At 39.7% G+C, this 27080-nt stretch overlaps 1 long non-coding RNA gene across 1 annotated transcript; it reads right to left on the bottom strand.

The window, feature by feature from the left end:
- Positions 1–3122: 3122 nt before the first annotated feature.
- On the bottom strand, positions 3123–4933 carry LOC147580210 (uncharacterized). The gene is made up of 2 exons (XR_015251901.1): positions 4722–4933; positions 3123–3351 (listed from the first exon to the last, which is right to left on the bottom strand). It is a non-coding gene; the product is annotated as an uncharacterized LOC147580210 (long non-coding RNA).
- Between the last annotated feature and the right edge of the window lie 22147 nt (positions 4934–27080).

Here is a 27080-nt window from a genome sequence, read left to right as displayed (position 1 = left end):
AATGTCTGTTTGTCCCATTTCACCCCAGACTATAACTCTCTCTGACTGCAAGGCTTTGTCTTCCATTTGTCACAGTGCCCTCAGCACCTAGCACAGTGCCTGGCACTCAGTGGTTCTCAGAAAAATACAGTATGTGAAAAAGATTTGAGGTCTTAGTTGACAGTAAGTTCAATATAACATGGCTGTTGCTTTGGTTCTTTGGATATTAAGTACTTAGTTTAGAATCACTATTCCAAACCCCTGGTCAACTTTTCGCATTTTTAACCCAATAACTAATTGTTTTGATAATACTTACTATAAATCATGTTTTGGGGCACCTGGGTGGCTCAGTCAGAATGAAATCCAACAATGTGAATGGAACTAGAATGTATTATACTAAGCGAAATAAGTCAGTCAGAGGAAGATAAATATCGTATGATTTCACTTGTATGGAATTTAAGAAACACAACAGATGAACATAAGGGAAGGGAAGGAAAAATAAGATAAAAACAGAGAGGGAGGCAAACTATAAGAAAGTCTTAATTACAGAGAACAATCTGAAGATTGCTGGAGGGGAGATAGGCGGGGGGATGGGCTACATGAATGATGGGCATTAAGGAGAGCACGTGTTGGGATGAGTGTTATATTTAAGCAATGAATCACTAAATTCTACTTCTGAAACCATCATTATACTATATGTTAGCTATATGTTAACTAACTTGGATTTAAATAAAATTTAAAGAAGAAAAGAAGAAAAAAAAAGATTTCTCATCTCAGAGGTATGCTTTGATTTTCTGTCCTGTTCAACTTGCTTTCAAAACATCAGTGCTGGGGCACCTGGGTGGCTCAGTTGGTTGAGCACCCAACTTCAGCTCAGGTCATGATCTCACAACTTATGGGTTTGAGACCTGCGTCCGGCTCTGTTCTGACAGCTCAGAGCCTTGAGCCTACTTTGGTTTCTGTCTCTGATTCCTCTGCTTCTCTCCCTCTCTCTCTCTCTCTCTCTCAAATATACATATACATTAAAAAATTTAAACTTAAAAAAACCCCCAAAATATCAGTGCTCTGGATGATGGCACTGATAACATCCTGATAGAGGACACATATGCATAAAGCTGGGAGGGAAGGAGGTTGTGATAAGCTAAATCTATCAATATGGGATCTAGTAAACACAAATGTTAAACTCTTCAGTTGAGTACAAAAAAGAAAACTGTCCCCAATTCAAGGGAAAATATGTGCTTCAGTGGCTAACTATGCATTGTTTACAGCACAGTCTTCTGGATTACCTTCTGGAGTATCTGATTCTATGGAGATTTTGTAGCTTTCCTTGCTTTTGAGATATTTTACAATTATGTACATTGCAGATAAGGTATAGCGGTGCAAAATAATTCTTTTCTATACATTTGCAAATGAGTTTGTCTGGTGGAGTTTCAATGGACTCTGTGGATTGACGAGTCTTGTGTCCATTTGCAAATTCATTTCAATATTCCAAATCTATCAGTGTGTTCTTTGGATTCTCCTTTGAGCTTGGTTCCCTCATTAGTGATTTAAATAAGTATTTAACACATGTCCACTTTATTTGTATGCAAGAATTGCAATTTACCTTATTTTGAGAGTTATCTTTAATAAAAGAAAGAATGAGAATAACTTGGGTAGGATACAATATGCAAAAAAGATTTGAGCTCTTAGTTGACAATAAATTCAATACAAGTCATTAGTGTAATATGCCTATTGCTTTAGTTCTTTTAAGTTTATCAAGTACTTAGTTTAGAATCACTATTCCAAACCACTGGCCAACTTTTCTTATTTTTAACCCAATAACTAATTATTTTGATAATAGTAGCTATAAATCATGTTTTAAAATCTGGTATAGCAAGCCATTATAATTATGTTGGTTAAAAGAACACTTCGATATTCTTGATAGTTTATTCTTCTAAATGAATTACACTGTGAGTTTGTCAGAGTCTATAATGTATTCATTTGGGATCTTGGTTTTGCATAAAATCTATAAATATTTGCTTAGGAATTATTGTCATTGCTACTGTATTTGGTTTTTCCAATAAGAAACAATATATATCTCTCCAATTATTCTTCTCATCTTTTATTTCTCCCATTAGGAATTTTAAATTTTATTTGAATAATTAAATCATTTATGTCTTGAATTATATAAATATGCATTTAATGATTTCAGTTGTAATAGAATCTTTTTTATTGTGTCTCTAGCTATTTGTCATGGGTCTAAAAGAATGCAATTGAGTGTTATATTTGTTTTTTGTTTTTTTTCCTAAGAAGTTCTTATCATCCTTCCAGGAAAATTTATTCTACTTTTCTCCAGTTCATACCACTAGCATTTCTAGTGCTATGTTTTTAAAAAGTGGGTTAAAAAAACTCAACTAGATATTTTTGGTTTGAAAATAGTTTGCATTCATCCTGGAGAAAACCCAAATAAGAAAAATTTTAGCTCCTCCTTTTCCTTCCTCAAAGATATCTTGAGTAAAGGATGCTTCACATTTTAGGTAAGGTTATTTTGGGATGAGGCAGTTAGAAATACCAACACAAGTTATAAATCTTTTTAGTCAATACTTGACCAAAGATAATTTAGTACTGCCATGGGTTCAATCAATGTCTGCATGTGTAGTCCAGGGCCCAGGAGTATATTTACTCAAAGATACTATTTGGAAATTCTACACTGTTTCTTCAGCATTTTTTTCCTGAGTGTGTGCAGCATGTAAAGGAGATCAAAAGTTTGAAATTAAGATTAAAAGATAAACCAGAGTAAAAATTTTCTTAAATGTTAATATGTTTTCGATTCATTTCCAAATTTTCCTTTCTTCATTTTTTGCTAGTCACCATCTGTCTTTAATTATAACTTAACTCAATTTCCTTTGAAAGTCCTTTTTCCAAATTAAAAATATTTTTTTCTAAGTATTTTCTACATTTCAGTTGTTTGAACTTAAAAATTTATGAAGCCCTCTGAGTCTCCATTTCTTTATTTGTAAAATGAGAATGAAAAAGTGTTTTGCATGTCTCCCTAGGTGGTTGTTTGAATTATATAAAATGGTTAGGGCATATTCTCCTTTGGAAGAATGGTTGGCCATTGAGGACCACATCAACTAAGTTCAATAAGAATATGTTAAATCTACTTCATGGCCACCATGGTTCCATTTAATTACAAGGAAATGCAAATATAAGTGAAATACAAAATAAAGTTCTTGTCTTCCAGAGAAAATGCTTCTCAAATATTAGCAGGCACACAAATCTCCCAGGTCTTGTCAAGTGGCAGATTATGATTCAGTTAGTCTGAGGTGAAGCCTGAGATCCTGCATTTCCAACAACCTCTAAGAGATGCTGATACCGCAGATGGCACGATCCCTATAGTATAAATCATACACATCAGAGGCAGAGATCAGGAAAAACTAGATATCCTTGAATATCCAAATAAATCACTGTGGGCCAGAAAATGGAAGATGGGACATGATTCAGCTTGAGATTCTTTCCACTGTTGGTAAGGAAGCGAAGTGAGCATACCACATTCTTAACGGGGTGGGGGTGGGTGAGTGGGTGGGAATGGTTTGTCTTTTGTAAGATTCTGTGGATTCATGCATTTAAAGATGCTTGAGATGGCTTCTGACAAAAAGGTATGAGGGTGCTTAGCCAAGAAACAATGGTGTTAAGCTGCTGCTGGAGTTCAATATTATACACGCACATACGTATGGAAAGTTAAGATAGCATAGACATACATGCAATACTTACATGCACATATGATGTTATTATCAATCAGGATGGTTTTCGTGTTTGTAATATTATTAAAGGCAACATTTAGCCTTCACTAAGCACCAGTTAAGCTCCCAGGGCAGTCAGAAGTAATTCCTTCCTACATGCCAATAAACTGGTTCTGGAATGAATGTGTTACTGGTTTCTCATCCCTAGCACTGGTCTGCAGCATAGCTACAAAACTGGGTAAATTTATGGGCTCACTGACACGGTTGGTGTCCCATCCCTTGAGGACCCAGTGCCTGCTTCTCCCTGATGGTCCTGATCACCCCCACTCTCGTTCCCATGCTTACCCTCCTTCTGGCTATCAAATATGTGTCATTCTTTGCCTTTACCCTGAGACTGGAGCCATTGCAATAAGCTCACATAGCCCCACCTGAATATCTGACTTAAGCCAGAGAGGTCAACTCACTATTCCCTGAGCAGGCCTTCTGCTTTCTGCTCTATGCTTTAGCTTTCTTCTGGACTGCTCCTTCTCTTGCATTCTTTGTAGCCAGGCAGGTCTTACCCATCCTAAGCCCACCTCAGATCCTGCCTCCTTTGTAAAGCCTTCCAAGAAATATACTTCCCCTATATGAGTCCTTCAGTAAGTGTCTCTACTATCCATTGACAATCATTTGCTGCTGTGATATCGCTTTTCTATTGCTGCCTTCCATTGTCATTTAAAACGTATATTCAGCTCTTTAAGACTTGATATGTGGGTTCTCCTGTTACAAAGTTTCCTTGAAGTTAAAGTTTGGATTTTATATGTTCTTGCATATTATACAGTCCCAAACAGTGTAAATGTAAAAAGTTGCTTTGACTTGATGAACTAATTCTACAGAGTTTCTGGATGATCTTGGTGAATATAGAAAGCCATGCCATTAAAATGTTAACTTGGGCATCCACCAGTTTAACTGAAGAGAAACATAACTTTAGAAACCTGGATAGGATCAATAGAAGCATTTCTGATTCCCTCTTAAACATACCCCAAAGCTGACCCGTCCCTGGAGCCTGCCCCTCCTGTTGGGCTGGCCCTGTTGCCAGGGAACCATGTCCTCGGCCTACTTGTCCTCATCCACTCGTATTCCCCTCCCAGGTGGGAGTGTGGCATCTCTCCAAAAAGGTATATGCACTGCAGCTGGGAAACCATGTGTAGCTAAAGGCACAGGCGAAAACCTGTGAGTGGGTGCTGGAAGAAGTGCCCTTCAGGCATGGAGTTATGTGTATGATACATTCTTCACACAGACCCTGGTTCCATCCTCAGAACCCTCTCTATTGTGATAAAACATGATGTCTGGCTCTTTTCATTCTTCTTTGGGGATCCAGGATTCTTGGTTGGATGGCAACTCTAGTCAACCAGGCCTGGTTCTATGTTTCCACTCCACGTGGGAGAGGTAGGGCAAGGCAGGCCCCTAGCTCAGAGGGGCAGCTGAGCCCCTATACACACAGGCTCACTTCTAGGCATCAAGTAAAGATCTTAGCTTCAGGGGTCCAGTGCTGGCTTCAGGCCATTCTTTTTTTTTTTAATTTTATTTTTTATTTTTAAAAATTTACATCCAAATTAGTTAGCATATAGTGCAACAATGATTTCGGGAGTTGATTCCTTAGTGCTTCTTACCCATTTAGCCCATGCCCCCTCCTACAACCCCTCCTGTAACCCTCAGTTTGTTCTCCATATTTATGAGTCTCTTCTGTTTTGTCCTCCCTCCCTGTTTTTATATTATTTTGTTTCCCTTCCCTTATGTTCATCTGTTTTGTCTCTTAAAGTCCTCATATGAGTGAAGTCATATGATTTTTGTCTTTCTCTGACTGACTTACATCATTTAGCATAATACCCTCCAGTTCCATCCATGTAGTTCCAAATGGCAAGATTTCATTCTTTTTGATTGCTGAGTAATACTCCATTGTATATATGTACCACATCTTATTTATCCATTCATCCATCGATGGGACATTTGGGCTCTTTCTATACTTTGGCTATTGTTGATAGTGCTGCTATAAACATGGGGATGCTATCTCCCTTCGAAACAGCACACCTGTATCCCTTGGGTACATGCCTAGTAGTGCAATTGCTCGGTCCTAGAGTAGTTCTATTTTTAGTTTTTTGAGGAACCTCTGTACTGTTTTCCAGAGTGACTGTGTCAGCTTGCATTCCCACCAGCAGTGCAAATGACATCCTCTTTCCCTGCATCCTTGCGAATATCTGTTGTTGCCTGAGTTGTTAATGTTAGCCATTCTGACAGGTGTGAGGTAGTATCTCATTATGGTTTTGATTTGTATTTCCCTGATGATGAGTGATGTTGAGCATTTTTTTCATGTGTCGGTTGGCCATCTGGATGTCTTCTTTGGAGAAATGTCTGTTCATGTCTTTTGCCCATTTCTTCACTGGATTATTTGTTTTTTGGGTGTTGAGTTTGATAAGTTCTTTACAGATTTTGGATACTAACCCTTTATCTGATATGTCATTTGCAAATATCTTCTCCCATTCTGTCGATTGCCTTTTAGTTTTGCTGATTGTTTCCTTCACTGTGCAGAAGCTTTTTATTATGATGAGGTCCCAATAGTTCATTTTTGCTTTTGTTTCCCTTGCCTCCAGAGACGTGTTCAGTAAGAAGTTGCTGTGGCCAAGATCAAAGAGGTTTTTGCCTGCTTTCTCCTCAAGGATTTTGATGGCTTCCTGTCTTACACTGAGGTCTTTCATCCATTTTGAGTTTATTTTTGTGTATGGTGTAAGAAAGTGGTCCAGGTTGATTCTTCTGCATGTCGCTGTCCAGTTTTCCCAGCACCACTTGCTGAAGAGACTGTCTTTATTCCATTGGATATTCTTTTCTGCTTTGCCAAAGATTAGTTGGCCATACGTTTGTGGGTCCATGTCTGGGTTCTCTATCCTGTTCCATTGATCTGAGTGTCTGTTCTTGTGCCAGTACATACTGTCTTGATGATTACAGCTTTGTAGGATAGCTTGAAGTCTGGGATTGTGATGCCTGCTGCTTTGGTTTTCTTTTTCAAGATTGCTTTGGCTATTTGGGGTCTTTTCTGGTTCCATACAAATTTTAGGATTATTTGCTCTAGCTCTGTGAAGAATGCTGGTGTTATTTTGATAGGGATTGCATTGAATATGTAGATTGCTTTGGGTAGTATCGACATTTTAACAATATTTGTTCTTACTATCTAGGAGCATGGAATATTTTTCAATTTGGGGGGGCCTTCTTCAAGTTTTTTTCATAAGCTTTCAGTGTATAGATTTTTCACCTCTTTAGTTAGATTTATTCCTAGGTATTTTATGGTTTTTGGTGCAATTGTAAATGGGATCTATTCCTTGATTTCTCTTTCTGTTGCTTCATTGTTGGTGTATAGGAATTCAACCAATTTCTGTGCATTGATTTTATATCCTGCAACTTTGCAGAACTCATGGATCAGTTCTAGCAGTTTCTTCGTGGAATCTTTTGGGTTTTCCATATAGAGTACCATGTCATCTGTGAAGAGTGAAAGTTTGACCTCCTCCTGGCTGATTTGGATGCCTTTTATTTCTTTGTGTTGTCTGATTGCTGAGGCTAAGACTTCCAATCCTATGTTGAATAACAGTGGTGAGAATGGACATCCCTGTCTTGTTGCTGACCCTAGGGGAAAAGCTCTCAGTTTTTCCCCATTAAAGATGTTATTAGTCTTGGGTCTTTCCTATATGGCTTTTATGATCTTGAGGTATGATCCTTCTATCCCTACTTTCTTGAGGGTTTTTATCAAGAAATGATGCTGTATTTTGTCAAATGCTTTCTCTGCATCTATAGAGAGGACCATGTGGTTCTTGTCCTTTCTTTTATTGATGTGATGAATCACATTGATTGTTTTGTGGATATTGAACCAGCCCTGCATCCCAGGTATAAATCCCACTTGGTCGTGGTGAATAATTTTTTTAATGTATTGTTGAATCCAGTTGGGTAATATGTTGTTGAGGATTTTTACATCCATGTTCATCAGGGAAATTGGTTTATAGTTCTCCTTTTTAGTGGGGTGTCTGGTTTTGGAATCAAGGTAATGCTGGCTTCATAGAAAGAGTGTGGCAGTTTTCCTTCCACTTCTATTTTTTGGAACAGCTTCAAGAGAATAGGTGTTAACTCTTCCTTAAATGTTTGGTAGAATTCCCCTGGAAAACCATCTGGCCCTGAACTCTTGTTTTTTTGGCAGATTTTTGATTACTAATTCAATTTCCTTACTGGTTATGGGTCTGTTCAAATTTTCTATTTCTTCCTGTTTCAGTTTTAGTAGTGTGTATGTTTCTAGGTATTTGTCCATTTCTTCCAGATTGCCCATTTTGTTGGCATATAATTGCTCATAATATTCTCTTATTATTGTGTTTATTTCTGCTGTGTTGGCTGTGATCTCCCGTCTTTCATTCTTGATTTTATTTATTTTAGTCCTTTTTCTTTTTGATCAAACTGGCTAGTGGTTTATCAATTTTGTTAATTCTTTCAAAGAACCAGCTTCTGGTTTCATTGATCTGTTCTACTGTTTGTTTGTTTTTTATTTCGATAGCATTAATTTCTGCTCTAATCTTTATTATTTCCTGTCTTCTGCTGGTTTTGGGTTTTATTTTTAAAAAAATTTTTTTTTCAACGTTTTTTATTTATTTTTGGGACAGAGAGAGACAGAGCATGAACGGGGGAGGGGCAGAGAGAGAGGGAGACACAGAATCGGAAACAGGCTCCAGGCTCCGAGCCATCAGCCCAGAGCCTGACGCGGGGCTCGAACTCACGGACCAGGTCACGACCTGGCTGAAGTCAGACGCTTAACCGACTGTGCCACCCAGGCGCCCCAGGTTTTGGGTTTTATTTGCTGTTCTTTTTCCAGCTCCTTAAGGTGTAAGGTTAGGTTGTGCATTTTAGATCTTTCTTCCTTCTTTAGGAAGGCCTGGATTGCTATATACTTTCCTCTTATGACTGCCTTTGCTGCGTCCCAGAGGTTTTGGGTTGTAGTGTTATCATTTTAATTGACTTCCATATACTTTTTAATTTCCTCTTTAACTTCTCGGTTAGCCCATTTATTCTTTAGTAGGATGTTCTTCAGTCTCCAAGTATTTGTTAGCTTTCCAAATTTTTTCTTGTGGTTGATTTCAAGTTTCATAGCATTGTGGTCTGAAAATATGCACGGTATGATCTCAATCTCTTTCTACTTACCTAGGGCTGATTTGTGTCCCAGTATATGGTCTATTCTGGAGAACATTCCATGTGCAGTGGAGAAGAATGTATATTCTGCTGCTTTAGGATGAAATGTTCTGAATATATCTGGTAAGTACATCTAGTCACATGTGTCATTCAAAGCCATTGTTTCCTTGTTGATTTTTTGATTAGATGATCTGTCCATTGCTGTGATTGGGGTGTTGAAGTCTCCTACTATTATGGTATTACTCTTGATGAATTTCTTTATGTTTGTGATTAATTGATTTGTATATTTGGGTGCCTCCACATTTGGCCCATAAATATTTACAATTGTTAAGTCTTCTTGGTGGATAGACCACTTGATTATGATATGATGCCCTTCTTTGTCTCTTGATACAATCTTTATTTTAAAGTCTGGATGTCTGATATAAGTACGGCTACTCTGGCTTTCTTTTGTTGACCATTAACATGACAGATGGTTCTCCATCCCCTTATTTTCATTCTGAAGGTGTCTTTAGGTCTAACATGGTTCTCTTGTAAACAGCATATATATGGATCTTGTTTTCTTATCTATTCTGTTACCCTATGTCTTTTGATTGGAGCATTGAGTCCATCGACATTTAGAGTGAGTACTAAAAAATATGAATTTATTGCCATTATGATGGAGTTGGACTTTCTGGTGGTGTTCTCTGGTGTGTGTGTGTATATATATATATATATATATATATATATATATATATATTTTTATATTTCATCTTTTCTCCCCTCAGAGAGTCCTCCTTAAAATTTCTTGCAGGGATGGTTTAGTGGTCACAAACTCCTTTAATCTTTGTTTGTCTGGGAAACCTTTTATCTCTCTTTATTTTTGAATGACAGCCTTGCTGGATAAAGAATTATTGGTTGCATATTTTCTTGATTTAGCACATTGAATATATCCTGCCACTTGTTTATGGCCTGCCAAATTTCTGTGGATAGGTCTGCTGCAAACCTGATCTGTCTTCTCTTGTAGGTTAGGGACTTTTTTCCCTTGCTACTTTCATGATTCTCTCCTTACCTGAGTATTTTGTGAATTTGATTATGATATGCCTTGTTGATGGTCAGTTTTTGTTGAAACTCATGGGTGTCCTCTGTGTTTCCTGGATTTTGAAGTCTATGTCTTTCCCAGGTTAGGAAAGTTTTCCTCTATGATTTGCTCACATAACCCTTCTACCCCTATTTCTCTCTCTTCCTCTTCTGGGACCCCTATGATTCTGATGTTGTTCCTTTTTAATGAGTCACTGATTTCTCTAATTCTTAAATCATGCTCTTTTGCCTTAATCTCCCTCTTTTTTTCTGTTTCATTATTCTCTATAAGTTTGTCCTCTATATCACTGATTCTCTGTTCTGCCTCATCCATCCATCCTTGCTGCTGCTGCATGCATTCACGATTGCAGCTCAGTTATAGCATTTTTAATTTCATTCTGACTATTTTTTACTTCTTTTATCTCTGCAGAAAAGGATTCTAATCTATTTTCAACTCCAGCTAGTATTCTTATTATCATGATTCTAAATTCTGGTTCAGACATCTTGCTTGTATCTGTGTTGGTTAAATCCCTGGCTGTTGTTTCTTCGTGCTCTTTCTTTTGTGGTGAATCCCTTCTTTTTGTCATTTTGGAGGGAGAAAAGGAATTAATAAGTTAGAAACATTAAGATTAAAAAAATATTAAAATTAAAAAATTAAACACACATACACACACACACACAAATCAAATAAATGATGCTAGATCCTAGGTGTATTTTGGTCTGGGTGTTGAAAGTGGTTTGACAGATTGAAGAAAAAAGGGGAGAAAAAGGAAATCGTTTGAGAATTTGAAAAAATGAATACACTGAAGTAGACTAAAATGAGATGATGGGAGTAAGATAGAGTTGAAAAAAATTACACAAAAGTAAAGAATATAGTAGAAAAAAATTAAAGAAAAATATTTTTAATAAAAATTAAAAATGAATTTTTTCTCTTTCTGTATTCAAAGAAAAGAAAAGAAATGAAAAAGCAAAAAGAGAAAAAAAGGAAATTTTTTGAAAATTTGAAAAAGTGAATACACTGTAGTAGACTAAAATAAAATGATGGAAATAGAATTTGAAAACATTTACATAAAAGCAAAAAATATAGTAAAAAAATAAAAAATGTTTTTAATAGAAATTGCAAGTAAAAATGAAGTTTTTCTCTTTCTGCATTCAAGAAAAAGGAAAGAAATGAAAAAGAGAAAAAAGAAAAAGAAAAAAAGGAAATCATTTGAAAATTTGAAAGGTGAATACACTGAAGTAGACTAAAATAAAATGATGAAAGTAAAATAGAATTTGAAAAAGTTTACACAAAAGTAAAAAAATATATAGTAAAAAATTAAAGAAAAATATTTTTAATAAAAATTGAAAATAAATGAATTTTTTCTCTTTTTGTATTCAAGAAAAAGTGTAAAAGAGAAGGAAAAAAAGAAAGAAAATTGAATAGATGGACCTGCTATCAGATTAAAGTAGGACTGAAATTACTTCATTTTCCCCTAGAAGTCAGACTATGTAGTGCTTTATAGTCCATAAACTAAGTAGGTGGTGAGACTTGTGTTCTGAAGAGCGAGGTTGGCCCAGTTGGGCAGGGCTCAGTGTAATGGCTCCGTTCTCCACTAGATGGCGCTGCTAGCCTACTGGGGTGGATTGTTGTGGTGCTCGTAGGTGCATATGCGCATGCGCGGAAGCAGTAAAAATGGCGCCACCCAGCCACCCAATCTGTTCTCCCGGATCAGCAATCGTGCCCCCGTCCTCTGTCTTCAGCTTTTGTTCACTCCCCACGTTTTCACTCTTGGTCACCAGGCCCCAGGCAGTACCTCTCTCCTGAGTTTTGTCTTAGATGCAGCTGTTTTCCCTGGTCCCTTACTTCTGAAGGACTGTGGCTTTGACCCATACCACCCCTCTGTGGGAGGGTCTCCCTGAGCAATAGCCAAATGTCAGCTGCACCCAGGAATGCTTGCTGGACCCTGCTGCTGCCGGTGCCCCGACTGTGGTCAGGTGCCAGCCCGCCCCAGAAAAAGTTTGTGAGATAGTGTGGCAGCAGCTTTTCAGGGATTACGGAAAATCACAACACACATCTGGCACCAGGCTTCACCCTTAATGTCCTGTTCCCTTGTTCCAGCACCAGCGAATGTAGCCGTTTTCTGGGGTCTTCTGGGACTAGGTGGCTTCAGCAGTCTGCCAAATGTCCTCCCAGCAGTGGAACTGCTTTTCCCCGTGTGGCCCGAGAACCTCCCGGGCCCCACTCTGCTCCTGGAGATTTACCCTTCCCACCAGAGCACTGCCAGGTATCCAGCTGAGGAGCTGCAGACTTTGTGCTCCCCTTATTTACAGTCTTAATGGAGGTTAAACCCTCTCCTTTCTTCTTTCTCCTTTCTTCTTTCTCCCTTATTAGTTTACACCTTGTGGCTGTTTCGAATTTTTCACTTTCTCTCCAGCTGCTTTTGGGGAGGGGTGCTTTTCCCATTTTCTCCCCCCCGCCCCAGTCTCCATCCTCTCTCCACTCACAAAAGCACTTCCCTTCCTGCGCCTTCTCGCTCCCCAAGTTCACCCCTCCACGCCATGTACCTGCTAACTTCTGTGGTTCAGGTTGTGCAGATTGTTGTGTTAATCCTCCAATCAGTTTTCTAGGTGTGTAGGATGGTTTAGTGTTGGTCTGGCTATATTTCATGGATGCGAGACACACAAAAAACTTCCATGCTGTTCTGCCACCTTGGCTCCTCCCCGGCTTCAGGACACTCTTCTTCCCTTCCCTCCAAGTTCCAACCCTTCTAGGTCACTAAATTATATCACTAAGAAAGGCAGGGATTTAAAGTGTTACTTCTGATCATTGATGTCTGATGTGTTCAGCTCTGAGAAATCACAGCTGCCACCCAGGAAAATGACTGGGGAGAAGCCAGACTTCTCCTCTGTTTTGTTCTCTGCTGGCAGCTATAAGACTGCAGTGGTCATCTTGCCCTGTTGATGAGGTCAGAATTGGGCTTTCACGGGACACCCGAGTGGCTCAGTTGGTTGAGAGTCCACCTTTGGCTCAGGTCATGATCTCGCAGTTCATGGATTCGAGCCCTGAGTCAGGCTCTGTGCTGACAGCTCAGAGCCTGGAGCCTACTTCAGATTCTGTGTCTCCCTCTCTCTGCCCCGCCCCCCCCCACTTGCTCTCTCTCTCTCTCTCAAAAATAAATAAACATAGGGGCGCCTGGGTGGCTCAGTTGGTTAAGTGTCCGACTTCAGCTCAGGTCATGATCTCGTGGTCCGTGAGTTCAAGCCCCGCATCGGGCTCTGTGCTGACTGCTCAGAGCCTGGAGCCTGTTTCAGATTCTGTGTCTCCCTCTCTCTCTGACCCTCCCCTGTTCATGCTTGTCTCTCACTGTCTCAAAAATAAATACATGTTATAAAAAATTTTAAAAAATTAAATAAACATGGAAACAATAATTGGGCTTTCATCTTGGAGCCACACCCTGGCTCCTTGACCCATAGGCTTAGCTGTTCTTTCCCCTGCCTATTCTTTCATCTGAGCCTCAGAGGCTCTTCCTAGAAAAACAAATGATAGCAAATGAGCCTCCTTCTTCTAGGTGGAGGCAGGGCATCAGGGACTGTAACCAAGGGAAGAAAGAAAGTGTAAGGGGTTGAGAAAAGAGATTGAGGCAACTTGTGTCTGGGTCCCAGGAGTAGTGTTCAGATTTGGTTACCAGTTCCTGAACACTTACTGGTCAAGAGGACAGGTTTGGCGTGTAGGGAATTATGTAAGAGGAACTAGAGGGTAGAAATAGAACAAAGAGTCTGTCTTTGGGGAGCTTACACTCCTGTGGGCACAGAATTGATTATTGATTATTTATTGAGGACCCACGTATGCTTTCCTGAACTAGACCAACATACTCTGGACCTTATTCTGTGTAGAGGTTGTACTTTAAAATATCACAATTCACCTGTCCTACTCTCCTTTATGATGTTTGGTTTTAAATGCAAGAATAATGATAGAGTGAGTGTCCAACCCAAGGAAGCTTATTTAGAGCTTGCTTGGGATGATCTGAGAAATGTTGAGTGATCTTCCCTACTTATCTCCTCTTATCTCCTTCAAAAACTGAAATATAACCCACCACTAACCAAATAACCTGAAATTGTATGTTAAGGTTTTTTGAGTATCAAGGTATCTTAACTCTTAAAGTCTTTAGTTAAAAAAAACAGTATCTTATAGACAGGAGAAAAAAAAGATTATTCAGAATTATTTTCACATTTGGAAAATAATGTAATTCTCCCTTAGCAGCTCCATAAACCAAAGTAAAAAAAAATTCTAGTCTAACATAATACTTAAATATAAAAACCAAACAAAACAAAAAACATGAGATCCTCAAAACATAGGAAGAATATAGATAAATATTTACTTATTCCATGCCAGAAAAGCCTCTCTAAAGCAATGGGAAAAATATGAAGGAAAAAAGTAGGTTTGACTACATAATAATTCAAGAATTCAGTTTGTTGGAATTGACTATAAACACTATTAAATAGTAAATGTCAAATTGGGGGAACTTGTGATAAATATGGCACGGGACTGATATCATAAATGTATAAAGAGCTTTTCCAAATCAATATAAAAACTATAAGATCTCCATTGGAAAATTGGTAAAAAAAATGCAGACAATTCACATATGAATTAAATATTCAATTTTACTACCAACCAAAGAAATGAAAAACAAAATGATAAAGAAATGCTACTTTTTTGGTAAGAAATTGGCATTAAAAAATAGTCAAATGGACCTCAGGTGACGGTGAAGATCTTCACCTTGATGTCTCCTCCTTCCCGACAGAGCCTTCCTTTGGCCCTCTTTCCACTCCATCAGGGACTGAACTTATTCTTTAGCTTTTCTGTATCTTCTGCTCCCCTCAACGGTCTTCACTTGCTTTGGGTCTTTGGGTATCTGGGATAGTGTTGAGAAGGAAAGAACAGAACATGGATGAGAAGGAAGTCTGGAACAATTATATCCTATTTCTAGATCCATTCCTTTACTTAGAAGAATATCTTATACTTACTCTAGGCCAAATAACTCCTGGTTCTCACTGCCAAATCTAATAGACACTTCCAGTAGAGAATGACTTGGAAGCCAATAACTCTAGCCTTAATAAATTGATAAGGTTACTCTCTTGGCCTGTAATTGGCCCATGAGCCCATGCCTAGCTTCTCTTGACTCCTTGCCTGGCTAGAACTCTGTATTTGGCAACTTTAGTGTTGTTTCCATAACTATTCCGGAGTTTTGTCATCTTAATTTTGTGTTTTGTCACATTGCTTTGCCCCCAACCCCTGGGGTAAATTCCCACTTTCTCTGCTCCCTGCCTCTCTATTCTCTGCTTCCTGAAAAAAGACACAGGGCCACACTGACTATGCCCACTGAAGTTCATGTGCTGTACAATATCAATTTCCTATTGATTTTCCTGGGCACTTCCCATAATGGCTAGTCTAAACATGTTCTAATATCCACAAAGCTTCTCTCATAATTGTGATAGTAATAACAACAGCAAATTGAATTTTACCTTTTATGATTCCCATAGTGCCTAGCAGAGTGGCAACATTTATGAGTTGTCCAAATAATCTTCTTCAAATTGAAACTACTTTGCAAGTATATTGAATGTGAGTCATAAGTTCCCGAACTTGCGCCTACGGCTTTCTGATGAGCTCACTGTTTCAGCAGCCAGAGTATTTTAGCACCTTTCTTGACCTATTATTACATAGTTTCTGTGCCTTCCATCTTTTCAGAGAACAATTCTATCATTTCTTGTCTAGTTTGAGTTTTGTCCTCCCTGCACAAAGGAAAGATGAGGTAATCCAAATAACTGCTTGTTCTGTTTGGAAATAAGGCCAGAGATAGAAACATCTGAAATAATTCTTTCTTTTTTGATTTCTTGAGCATTCAAAAGAGTGTGTGCTGTAATGGCTTTGAAGATCCAAATAGCTATCATCCTGGGTGGGGAAAGGGCAGCATGAAACCAAGATCCATGCTCTACACCTCAGTAGCCCCCATGTGATTCATTGAACAGTGGACCTGACAGCTTTGGCAGGTACAGTCTGGGGCTATGGAACCCTTCAGGCTGAGGGGGAAATAAGGGTTCAGTGCTCCAGGGGTTATTGCTTGTCTAATCCTTCCTTGGAAGTGGTGATTTACCCAATCCCATTTCTGTCCTGAGCATACATGCCATGAAAACTTCTGCCTTTCTTCACCTTGAATTGGTCATCAGCGTGAATATCAGCCAGATCTTTCCGAAGTGTGTTCCACACAATACTCACTCCACAGGAGATCAATCAAATCAGGTTTCCATGGTCAGATAATGCAGGATCAGGTTCAGTTTCACAGAGTCTTTACTATGCTAAGATGTTTTCTAAATCTCCAAGAAGAGTGGCATTTAAAAAATTCCTATGACTATAGAAGACTTTTCTACGTGGCCCAAAATTAGAGTTTAAGCACTCCATGCAAAAGGTTTTGGGAGATGCTGCTTAATGCTAGTATGAACATACAGTAGCATGGTACTTATTTACTTAGCACGTAAGAGAATGAGTTATTGTGCAGCTATGAATTTTCTGGATGACTAAAAATTAACTCTCTTTTGAATACCATTTGGCCAGCAATTTTTCTGGAATATATCACATACATGATGGGATACCATTCTGAGATGTTCACTATATTTTTTTCTTCTCCGCATTTATCCTTTTCCCTTTCCCAGATCCAAACAGGGTCAGCCTTCTTTGGTTCACTGCCTCAGAGAGGGAATATAGCAGGGTGGAAGGCAGAATTAGCCTGTACAGCCATCTGATTTTTGTGTTCCAAAGGGTCAGGCTCTTAGAAAAACTTAAAGGATTTGCAGAGGGGGTGAAAGAAACAGTCTTCAGGACATAGAAACATGAGAAGATAAAGATAATTCCCCAGACTAAGAATAAATGTACCCCCAAGCAAAGGGAGTAAAAGGGGGAAGAGCAGAGAAGAGGCAGAGGGAAGGAGAGAAGGGGGAAGGCTTGGGAAGAGAAGAGAGGAGTGGAGACAGAGCACAAACATCTGGGCCTAGAAAGGAATGCTTGAGTGGTACATCCAGGGAGAAGCGCCAGAAAGATCTTTGTTCTCTAAGACTGGATCAAAAGAAGCAGTGGACCAAGGCTAGGGTGGGGAACAGGCATGCTGACAGGAACAGAGACCTCACCTGTGTGTGCAGGTGACTCAGGGACCACTTCATCAATGTTTTGATATCATTGACATCTCTTGGGGTCTCTGACATAACCTCAGAATGAGGTGGAGGGGTGCCATGAAAGCTTGTGGTTTGCATTCCCAATCTGGTCAGTAGGATAGGGGCCCTGGATAGAAATGATTATGAACTAAAATAAGTTCACTTTCTTGCAAAATTTGCTTTTGTGAAGCATCATGCAATTTACTACACAGTTGGGACTGGCTCCAGGTCAGGTCCAGAAGGTCTGTTGAGGAGGAAGCACTTTCACCCTACCCCAGCCACTGCAGTGTTAAAGGCTTTGGTGATTTTTCAGTTTTTGTGCCTGCTTTTTACATAGTTTTCCTGTCCTTAGTGGAGCTTTTGCTTCTCAATACTTATCATGGGAATACATAGTTCTAGCTCTCTCTTTTCCTGTCCAAATTTTCTCTCCTTTATGTGCTTTGGCCAGGAAGCCAGATAACGAAGCTTCTTAGAATTATACATAAAGGGAAAGGAGATAAGTTCTGAGAGTCGGCTCCTTTTCCTCACCTACAGTGTAAGAGAGTTGTAACAGATCGTTGCTGAGGTCCAGTCCAGCTCTAACATTTTATGATTCCTCTGAATAAAGTGTGTGAGCTTTTATGTGCCGTTTTGGAACATGTACTTTCCCCATTTCCTGATTCCTAGCCATGTTCTCAAGGGATGAAGTTGCTCAGCTGTGACCTCTTGAAAAGTAACATTATTTAACTTGGTGTTTTTTGCTCAATTCACAATTCATCCATTCATTAAAAAAAATTATCAAGCATCTACTGCGTGCTCAGTGCTGTACTGTATAATTAGAATACAAAGAGTAATACAAGATCCCTCCCTCAAGGAGTTCACAGACTAGAGCATGGATTTCCAATCTTGTCTGCAGCCATGGAACCCTTTAGGAATCTGATGAAAATCGATTATATTATGGACCCGTATTTACTAAGCACTTAATATGTGCCAAGTTCTTTTCCAAGTGTTTCACAAGTAGTGTATTTTGTCCTCAAATATCTATGAGGTAATTGTTATTACCTGCATATACAGATGAAGAAATAAAGAACCATGCATGAGGACACATGGCTAATTAAGTGGTGGGACCCACAGTTCACTCCCAGGCAGTACAAACCTGAAGCCCACATTTTTCATCCAGGATAATGGTGTTTCTGAAATCAACAACAAAAACAAATGGTAACAACAACGGTTTTTGAGAATCGATGTCTTGTACTTAGCTCCCTGTGTTAATTATCTCATTTACTAACAACGTCATGAGTGGGTACTTTCGCTATCTACACATTTCAGTAGAAACCCCCTTGGCTTAAAGGAGTTAAATAACATGTTCCAAGGTACACTCTAATAATGAGGGGAGAGAGGGTACAAAGTGAAATTTTGGTACAGTTTTTGATGGTTCATGAACTTCTTGTCTTCTGGCCAAGAGGAAGAGATAGATGAGAAATATATTGATTTGTGGTAGTGCAGTGGGAAGTTCTATGGGACTAACATAAATCACTCTACAGGATCAGGAGAGGTTTCCCAGAAGAAGGCATACCTTAGCTGAGTTTAAAGGATAAGTAGCAACATACATGGGATGCCATGGGGAGAAGGGCATTGAGGGCAGAGGAAAGAGTGCACGCAAAAGGCAGGAACAGGAGACAACAATGTGACCTGGTAAACCCCAGACTGAGTGTTTCTGGTGTTTGCTGTGCTTGTGGGCAAGGCAAGGATGAGTGAGTCTGAGAAGGCAGACAGGAGTGAGGTCTCGCGGGGCCCAGGTGTTAAGCAAAGACATTTGAACTTTACCTGCCCTTTGGGGAGTCACTATGGGCTTTATGTGTGGCGGTGTCTTGTTTGTGCATCCTAGCAGGATGATCCCAGCAGCAGGGTGCAGGGAGGCTAGCAGGGGGGCCACTGGACCGGAAATAGAAAAAAAGTGAGTTAGGTTATTGTGATCAATGCTAGATGTGATGAGAGTCTGAGTTAAGACACTGGTACTAGAGAATATTTTTTAAATGTTTATTTATTTATTTTGAGACAGGGGAAGGGCAGAGAGAGAGGGAGAGAGAATACCACGCAGGTGCCTCACTGTCAGCACAGAGCCTGTCATGGGGCTGGATCCTATGAACCATAAGATCATGACCTGAGTTGAAATCAAGAGTTGGGTGTTTAACCAACTGAGCCACCCAGGTGCTCCTGGTGGTAGAGATTAATTTGAGAGATATTTAAGAGATAAAACCAAAAATAGTAGTGAGTGGGAGAGTCTAGGAGACTCCCAGGCAAAGTCTGGGGCCTGGTTTGTCAGTTGCCTGGAAGCCAAAATAGAAAGGTTGATAAAAAAAAAACACAGAAAATGAGATGAAATGGTGAAAATTATATTGCCCAGTTTCATTTAGAGATGTTCCTGACTGTAGTTCATGGTGCATAGCCTCCAGGTACTATTTGACATGGATGAAATGGGGTTGGGAGGCTTCGAAGCCCAAGTAACGGACATCGAATGTTATGGGTTGAATTATGCCCCCCATTCATATGTAGAAATATTAATCCCCTCTCAAATAAGAATGTGAACTTATTTGGAAATAGGATCACTGCTGATGTAATTAGTTAAGCTAAGATGAGGTCATATAGGAGGTGGTGGTCCCTTAACACAATTTGACTGGTATTCTTTCATAAAGGGGAAATTTGGACCCAGACACATGCACAGGGACAATGCCATGTGAAGATGAAGGCAGAGATCAGGGTTATGTCTCTACAAGGCAAATAATGCCAAAGACTGGCAGCAAACCACTGAAAGCTAGGAGAGAGGCCTGGAATAGTCTTCCTTACTGATCCCAGAAGGTATCAACCCTGCTGACATCTTGATTTTGAACTTATAGCCGCCAGTACTATGAGAATAATTTTGTATTGTTTTCAGCCACTCAGTCGATGGTATTTGTCATTCAGCCTTAGGAAGCTAACATACCACATGAGCACAGATGGTCTCCAAACTGCCTTCTAAGGGAACTCAGAGTGACCAACTGTCCAGATTTGCCTGAGACTGCAGGGTTTCTCAGGACAGAAGATTTCCAATGATAAAATGAGGGAAGTCCAGAGTAAACTGGGATGAGTTGGTCACCCTAAGGGAATGGGTCTGCTTAACTGTGGCTTGAAAGTGTGAGGTCAGAACTGAACCGCTCAGGACATTGAGGAGTCAATGTCACAGACACAAGTGGTCCTCCGGCTCTCTTCCCACAGAAAGCTCTGAAGGACTCCTCCCAAATGTCAGATAGTCATTGAACAAATGCTGCTTTGAGGGGCTGCCAATGTCGTCCTGTCCTAGTCACTCTCAGTTTTCTGAGTGGCTGGTGGTGCCATTCTCTGAGCAAGGGATAGTTAGGAATGGAGAGGGTCTGGCAGGAAACATGGTGTCTGTTTAGGGCACACCAAGTTTAAGGTAACTTTGATAAATCTGAGAGGGAGTGCTGGTCGTAACAGCCTGATGGAACCAAACAGGAAGTGTATCTGGGATATGGATCTTCAAAGGCAGGAAAGCAGGTAGAAGCCACTGATATTCCAGAATATCAGCAGGGTGCATAGGAGACATAGCCCCAGATGACTCCAAGTCATTGATAAGAAAGAAACTGTAGTGAGAGGGAAAGTAGGGGCAGGGGAAGAATGCCAAGCAGGCGGAAAGCGAGAGGTAGCCTGACTTATTCAAGAAGGTGAAAGAGTTGGACATATGGAATGTCTGTGTATATTCAGACAAACACATGGATGCTATTATGCTGTCCTGCTGGGAAGACATCCATTCTCACTGCCTCTCTCAGTCCATGAAATAGCTCCCCTGACCATATTAAATTGTACCTGACTACCCCTGAACTTCAGGAAATGGGAGTTGCCATGTGATATTAGCATTCAGTTTACACATCCATCCCCACATTTTCCTCTTTCCTCCATTTCCTGGCCCAGGAGAGAGTCTCAGTTTATTGACTTATAATTCAAGGATGAATGAATGAAAAAAGAAAAGCCCTTTTCAGATGGATTGGGTTTGGAGTATAGTTAAAGCCTGTCTGTCATTTCTTGGTGATCCCATGGTTGTTCATTTCTGGTAGAAACATATGCCCTAAATCATAACCACAACAGGATTATACCTTACATTTGAAGAGGGCTTTATACTTTATCCAGTGCTTTCACATGCATTATATCATGTGGTCCTTGCGTACTACTGAGGTGAATTCTGGTGTGAGTTTATAGAATCCCATCCTTATTAGAGGTAAGATATTAATTTGTTGACCCAGTAATAATTGAAGATTCCATCCTGTGGTCCTCATAGACACTCTTTATAGACCCATTGGGAACTTACATTCTCACACAATTGGAAAAAAAAACTTTCAGGGAATTAAGAGATAATTACTCAGCCCATTATTTGAGTAAAACACTGGCCTAGGCATTGAAGCAAGATACAAAATGACATTAGAGCCTTTGTCCTCAAAGAGCTCGGGATTTGGTTGGGAAGACAAGATGAACGAATAAGGAAAGATGATTCAGTAAAAGGACGTTATAGGTCAAATGTGTAAAGCAGATACAAGTTAAAAAGGGAACATGCTTGCTGCAGCATGTTCGAATGAGGGGTTCATTGAGAAGATGGGGCTGAAAGGCCCTCATCCTGTAGGAGGAGAAGGGGGAAGCTTCTAGAAGGGGATGCACTGCTCATTCAGAGACTTTAAAAATGGAACTTGTTAAATTTTGGCTTGATTGTTGGAAAGAGAAGAAGGACTGTCACCAGCTGGCACACCTGTGCCCAAAAGCATAGAAATGGAATTTCCTTGTTAAGCTTTGGAAGGTAAATTTTTTTGCAGAGTTTACATGTGTCTTGAAGGTGGAATATTAGGTGTGGGCAGTGGCTTATTGAATTGGAAGCTGGACAATTTTTCCAAACAGAAGACTAGAACCTGATTTAGGGTTAGCCCCATTGAAAAACAAAACAAAAAAAGTGCTTCAGCCTAATTAGCTCTTGCAATGTAGAGTGAGTACTGTATTCATGTATTGGATGTGGTGCAAAGTTTTGCTACTCATTGTGGTCCATGGACTGGCAGCATCAGCAACAGCTGGGAGCTTGTACAAATATAGAATTTCTGAACTCCGTGCAGATCTACTGAGCCTGAATCTACCTTTTATTTTTTTTAAATGTTTTTTTTTTTTCCAAAGTTTATTTATTTTTGGGACAGAGAGAGACAGAGCATGAACGGGGGAGGGGCAGAGAGAGAGGGAGACACAGAATCGGAAACAGGCTCCAGGCTCTGAGCCATCAGCCCAGAGCCTGACGCGGGGCTCGAACTCACGGACCGCGAGATCGTGACCTGGCTGAAGTCGGACGCTTAACCGACTGCGCCACCCAGGCGCCCCGAATCTACCTTTTAATAACATATCTAATAGGCACACAAAAGGAAATCAGTTATCAGGAACTCAGAGGATGTCTTTACACTCAAAGAAGGTTGATAAGGTTATTTATTTAATGCATGATGGTCCTAGTCACCACAGTGGAAACTTACACATCAATTTATATTATTTCTACCCATTAACATATTCTTAGATACAGCTTGCAACCCAAGGGATAGCATCCTGCCCCTTCACTGCCTTCCACATGCCAGCAGGAACCCAGTTCTCTGCCCTTGCATTCGCTTTTGGGGAAGATGTCACCGGATTCTGCTAAGCTGGAGATGAACATCTGGTGCATAGAGGAAAAAGCATGGGCGTTGTAGGCAGATGCAGATTCAAATTTAACTTGCCTTTCAGAACCTGTATCCTTCTCTCTAAAACAGGATCATAACAATGATGAGATTACCTAGCATACATGTTTGTGAAGTTTAAAAAGACAAATTATGCAAATCATCTAGAAAAGTGTCTGGCATATTGAGAGTACTTCCCTCCAAAAGCAAAAGCAAAGTTAATTCTATTCTTATTCCCCACAAATAGCTTGTTGTCTAACCTTTAGTATATCATTTGACCTCTTTGGGATTCGGCTTTAACTCCTAATGAGAGCTAGGGATTAGATGATCCCTAAAATCCTCCCAGGACATAACTGTAAAATGCCCCCGTGTGCAAGCAGAGCACAGACTGGGGTGGCTACTGTCTCACTCGCAGCCCCCATCCCACCCTTGTGCTTCTCAGGCCACTGCATTCTCCCTTCACAGCACTCTGTCACCTCTTTCTGGAAGCCAGGCCTGGCAGGACTGTTCCTAGTACTATTCCTTAAAGGACCAATTTCTGCCAGGCAAGTTGACAAACTGGGTGAAATCCATAGCAGTCAGGGATACTAACACACTCCCGATGGCAGCTTTGAGAACACAGGTCCACTGGCATCCTTGGCTGCTAATATAGAGACCTCAGATGGGCCACGCCCCTTTCCCCAGACACTGTAATTCTACTTAGAGACAGTGTAGGGAGCTCAGGGCGGTGTTGCACAAATAGGTGCCACCAATAAGTTTCTTCATATCACACCTGAAACAAGGTCACGGGCTCATTTTTATGTGGGAAGTTGTGGTAACTTGCAAATTACTGAATTATGAGGTTTAAAACAATGGTGTTAACTCAAGTTCCACTTGGCAAATTTGGCTAAGCAAATTTGGCTAATTTTGTGTTTGGCTGGGATTTCTTGAAACACTAGAGGGTGCTTGCTCTATGGTTGGGAGTTGCTGAGGGAAGGGCTGCCAAGGTGGTTAATTTGGTTTTTGTCTTTCCTGCTGACACAAAGTTTTCACCTGAGCCAGTGTGTTTTTCCGGTTCTTTCTGAGGCACAAAAGCAAAACAAAAACAAAGCCCAAAGACAACAAAAGCCAACTGTTTGTTTCTTGAAGATTTGAGTTTGGAGGGAAAACAAGACTTGCTTGTTCCTTTGCTTGAGGGTGTTTGCTTCTTCTGAGGCTAGCCTCTCTGAGCTGTGCTCCTTTTTGTTATAGGTGCCTCATCATTCCTCCTGTTCCAATTCTCCAAGATTCCTTCTTCCCTTGAACCGTGTCCACATTCTTAAAACCATCTCACTGGTGGGGAAACCATCACATGGTAGCCAAGCATTTCTCTAGTAGGATGCTTCTCCAGTGCCAGAAAGGCCATTATTACTCTTTCCACCTTCACCTAAAAGATTTGACTTCAACTTCCTGTAGCTTCTCTGAATTTTGAAAAACAAATGAATCAATTTGTCAATAAATACTTATCAAGCCTCTATTCTGTACCCTCTTGTCATAGGAGTGGAAGAGCAGAGCTTCGCAAATATGAATATAAGTATTACCAAGAGCAGGAGAATGTGGACTCTGTGGAGAGCTTGGTGCAGGCATGGGGCAGGGGTGTTGGTATAAGCTGAGAGGCCTTCAGCAAATATAAAATTTCAACCAAATCAAGTTTTACCTTAGGAAATAGTATGAATATGTTACTTTTAAAAATAATATTAAGAGTGTTTAGATTATTTACCGTAGAATAAAAGCAATACTGCTGGACGGTTTTTTTTTCTGCTTGTATATTTAAAAGTCTTTTTTATTTAAAAAATTTTTTTTAACGTTTATTCATTTTTGTGAGAGAGAGAGAGAGAGAGAGAGAGAGAGAGAGAGAAAGCGAGAGCGAGCACAAACAAGGGAGGGCCAGAGATGGAGGGAGACACGGAATTCAAAGCAGGCTCCAGGCTCTGAGTTATCAGCACAGAGTTCAAAGCAGGGGTGGAACTCAAGAGCTGCGAGCGAGATCATTACCTGAGTTGAAGTCAAACACTTAACCGACTAAGCCATCCAGGTGCCCCTAAACGTCTTTTTTTTTTTTTTTTTTTAAAACAGCTTCAGATTCACAGCTAAATTAAGAGGAAAGTAAAGAGACAAGGAGATTTTCTGTATAACCTGTCTCTACACATGCATAGCCTTCCTGTTGTCAATATCCCCCACCAAGGTGGTACATTTGTTATAACTGACAAATTTACATGGACACACCATTTACACCTGAAATTCATAGTTTACCTTAGGGTTCACTCTTGGCGTTGTAGATTCTATGGGTTTGGACAAATGTATTAATGATAGGTATTTATCATTATGGTATCATACAGAATAGTTTTATTGCCCTAAATATCATTTCCGTTCTGCCTATTCATCCCTCCCTGCCCCACCAACCACTGATTTTTAACCATCTCCATAGTTTCGCCTTTTCCAGAATGTGGAATCATATAGAATGTAACCTTTTCAGATTGACTTCTTTCACTTAATAATATGCATTTAAATTTGCTCCATGTCTTTTCATGGCTGGATAGCTCATTTCTTTTTAGTGTTGAATAGTATTCCATTATCTGCATGTACCAGTTTAACTCGTTCACCTCCGGGAGGATGTCTTGGTTGTTTCCGGGTTTGGCAATTATGAATGAAGCTGCTATAAACATTTGTTTGCAGGTTTTTGTGGACACAAGTTTTCAACTTCTTTAGGTAAATACCAAAAAGTGTGATTGCTGGATAGTGTAATAATAGTATATCTAGTTTAAGTAAGAAACTGCTAAACTGTCCTCCCAAGTGGCTGTAACCATTTTGCATTCTCACCAGGGTTCACTAGCACTTGGTGTTTCCAGTGGTCCAAATTTTGCCATTCTAATAGGTGTGTAGTAGTATCTCATTGTTTTGCTTTGTGTTTTCCTGAAAATATGTGATGTGGAACATTGTGTTCCACATGTTCTTCTTTGCTGAGCTATCTGCTAAGGTGTTTGGCCCATTTTTAAATTGGGTTGCTTGCTTTCTTATTGTTGAGTTTTCAAAGTTTTTTTGTAGTTTTGGACAACCACTGTGCTGTTGGTGTCGTATCTAAAAAGTCATCGCCATACCCAAGGTCATTTAGGTTTTCTCCTGTGTTATTATCTTTTAGGAGTTTTGTAGTTCTGCGTTTTACATTGAAGTCTATGATCACTTGTGTTAATTTTTGTGAAGAGCTAATTCTGTCTGTGTCTAGATTACTTTTTTTTGGCACGTGGATGAACAGTTGTTCCCTTCCCGTTTGTTGAAAAGACTGTCTTCTCTCTACTGTGTTGCCTTTGTTCCTTTGTCAAAAATCAATTGACTATATTTATGTAGGTCTATTTCTTAACTTTCTATTGCTCTATTGATATACTTCTCTACTCTTTTGCCAATATCACACGGTCTTGATTACTGTTGCTTTATAGTAAGACTTCAAGTCGAGTAGTGTCAGTCCTCCAACTTTGTTCTTCAACATAGTGTTGGTTATTCTGGATCTTTGCTTCTCCACAGAAACTTTAGCACCAGTTTGTCAATATCCACAAAAATAGCTTGCTGAGATTTTTTTTAAAGTTTATTTATTTATTTTGAAAGAGATAGAGACTGTGTGAGCAGGGAAGGGGCAGAGAGAGAGGGAGAGAGAGAAAATTCCAAGGAGGCTCTGCACTGCCACTACAGAGCCTGAAGCAGGGCTCAAACCCACAAAATCATGAGATCATGACCTGACACAAAACCAAGAGTTGGATGCTTAACTGAATGAGCCACCTAGGAGTCCCACTTGCTGAGATTTTGATTAGGATTTCACTGAATCTGTGGATCAGGTTGGGAAGAACTGATACCTTGACAATATTGAGTCTTCCTAATCATGAACATGAAATACCTCTCCATTTCTTCAATTCTTTAATTTTGTTCCTCGGAATTTTGTAGCTTCCCTCATACAGATCTTGTACATATTTTGTTAGATTTAGACCTAAGTACTTAATTTTTGAGGTGTTAATATAAATGACATTGTGTTTTGAATTTCAAATTTTACTTGTTCATTGCTGGTATTTAAGAAAGTAAATGACTTTTGTGTATTAACCGTATACCCTTGCCATAATCACTGTTTAGTTTCAGAAGTTTTTTTGTCAAATATTTGAATTTTTCACATAGACAACCATGTCATCTGTGAACAAAGATAATTTTATTTCTTTCTTTGCAATCTGTATAC

The sequence above is a fragment of the Puma concolor genome, chromosome B3 (genome assembly GCF_028749965.1).
Source record: "Puma concolor isolate L17-30 chromosome B3, mPumCon1.1.hap2, whole genome shotgun sequence".
NCBI classification, from domain to species: Eukaryota; Metazoa; Chordata; class Mammalia; order Carnivora; family Felidae; genus Puma; species Puma concolor.
Note: the sequence above shows the minus strand (reverse complement) of the source record. Positions and strands in the feature narration are given on the sequence as shown.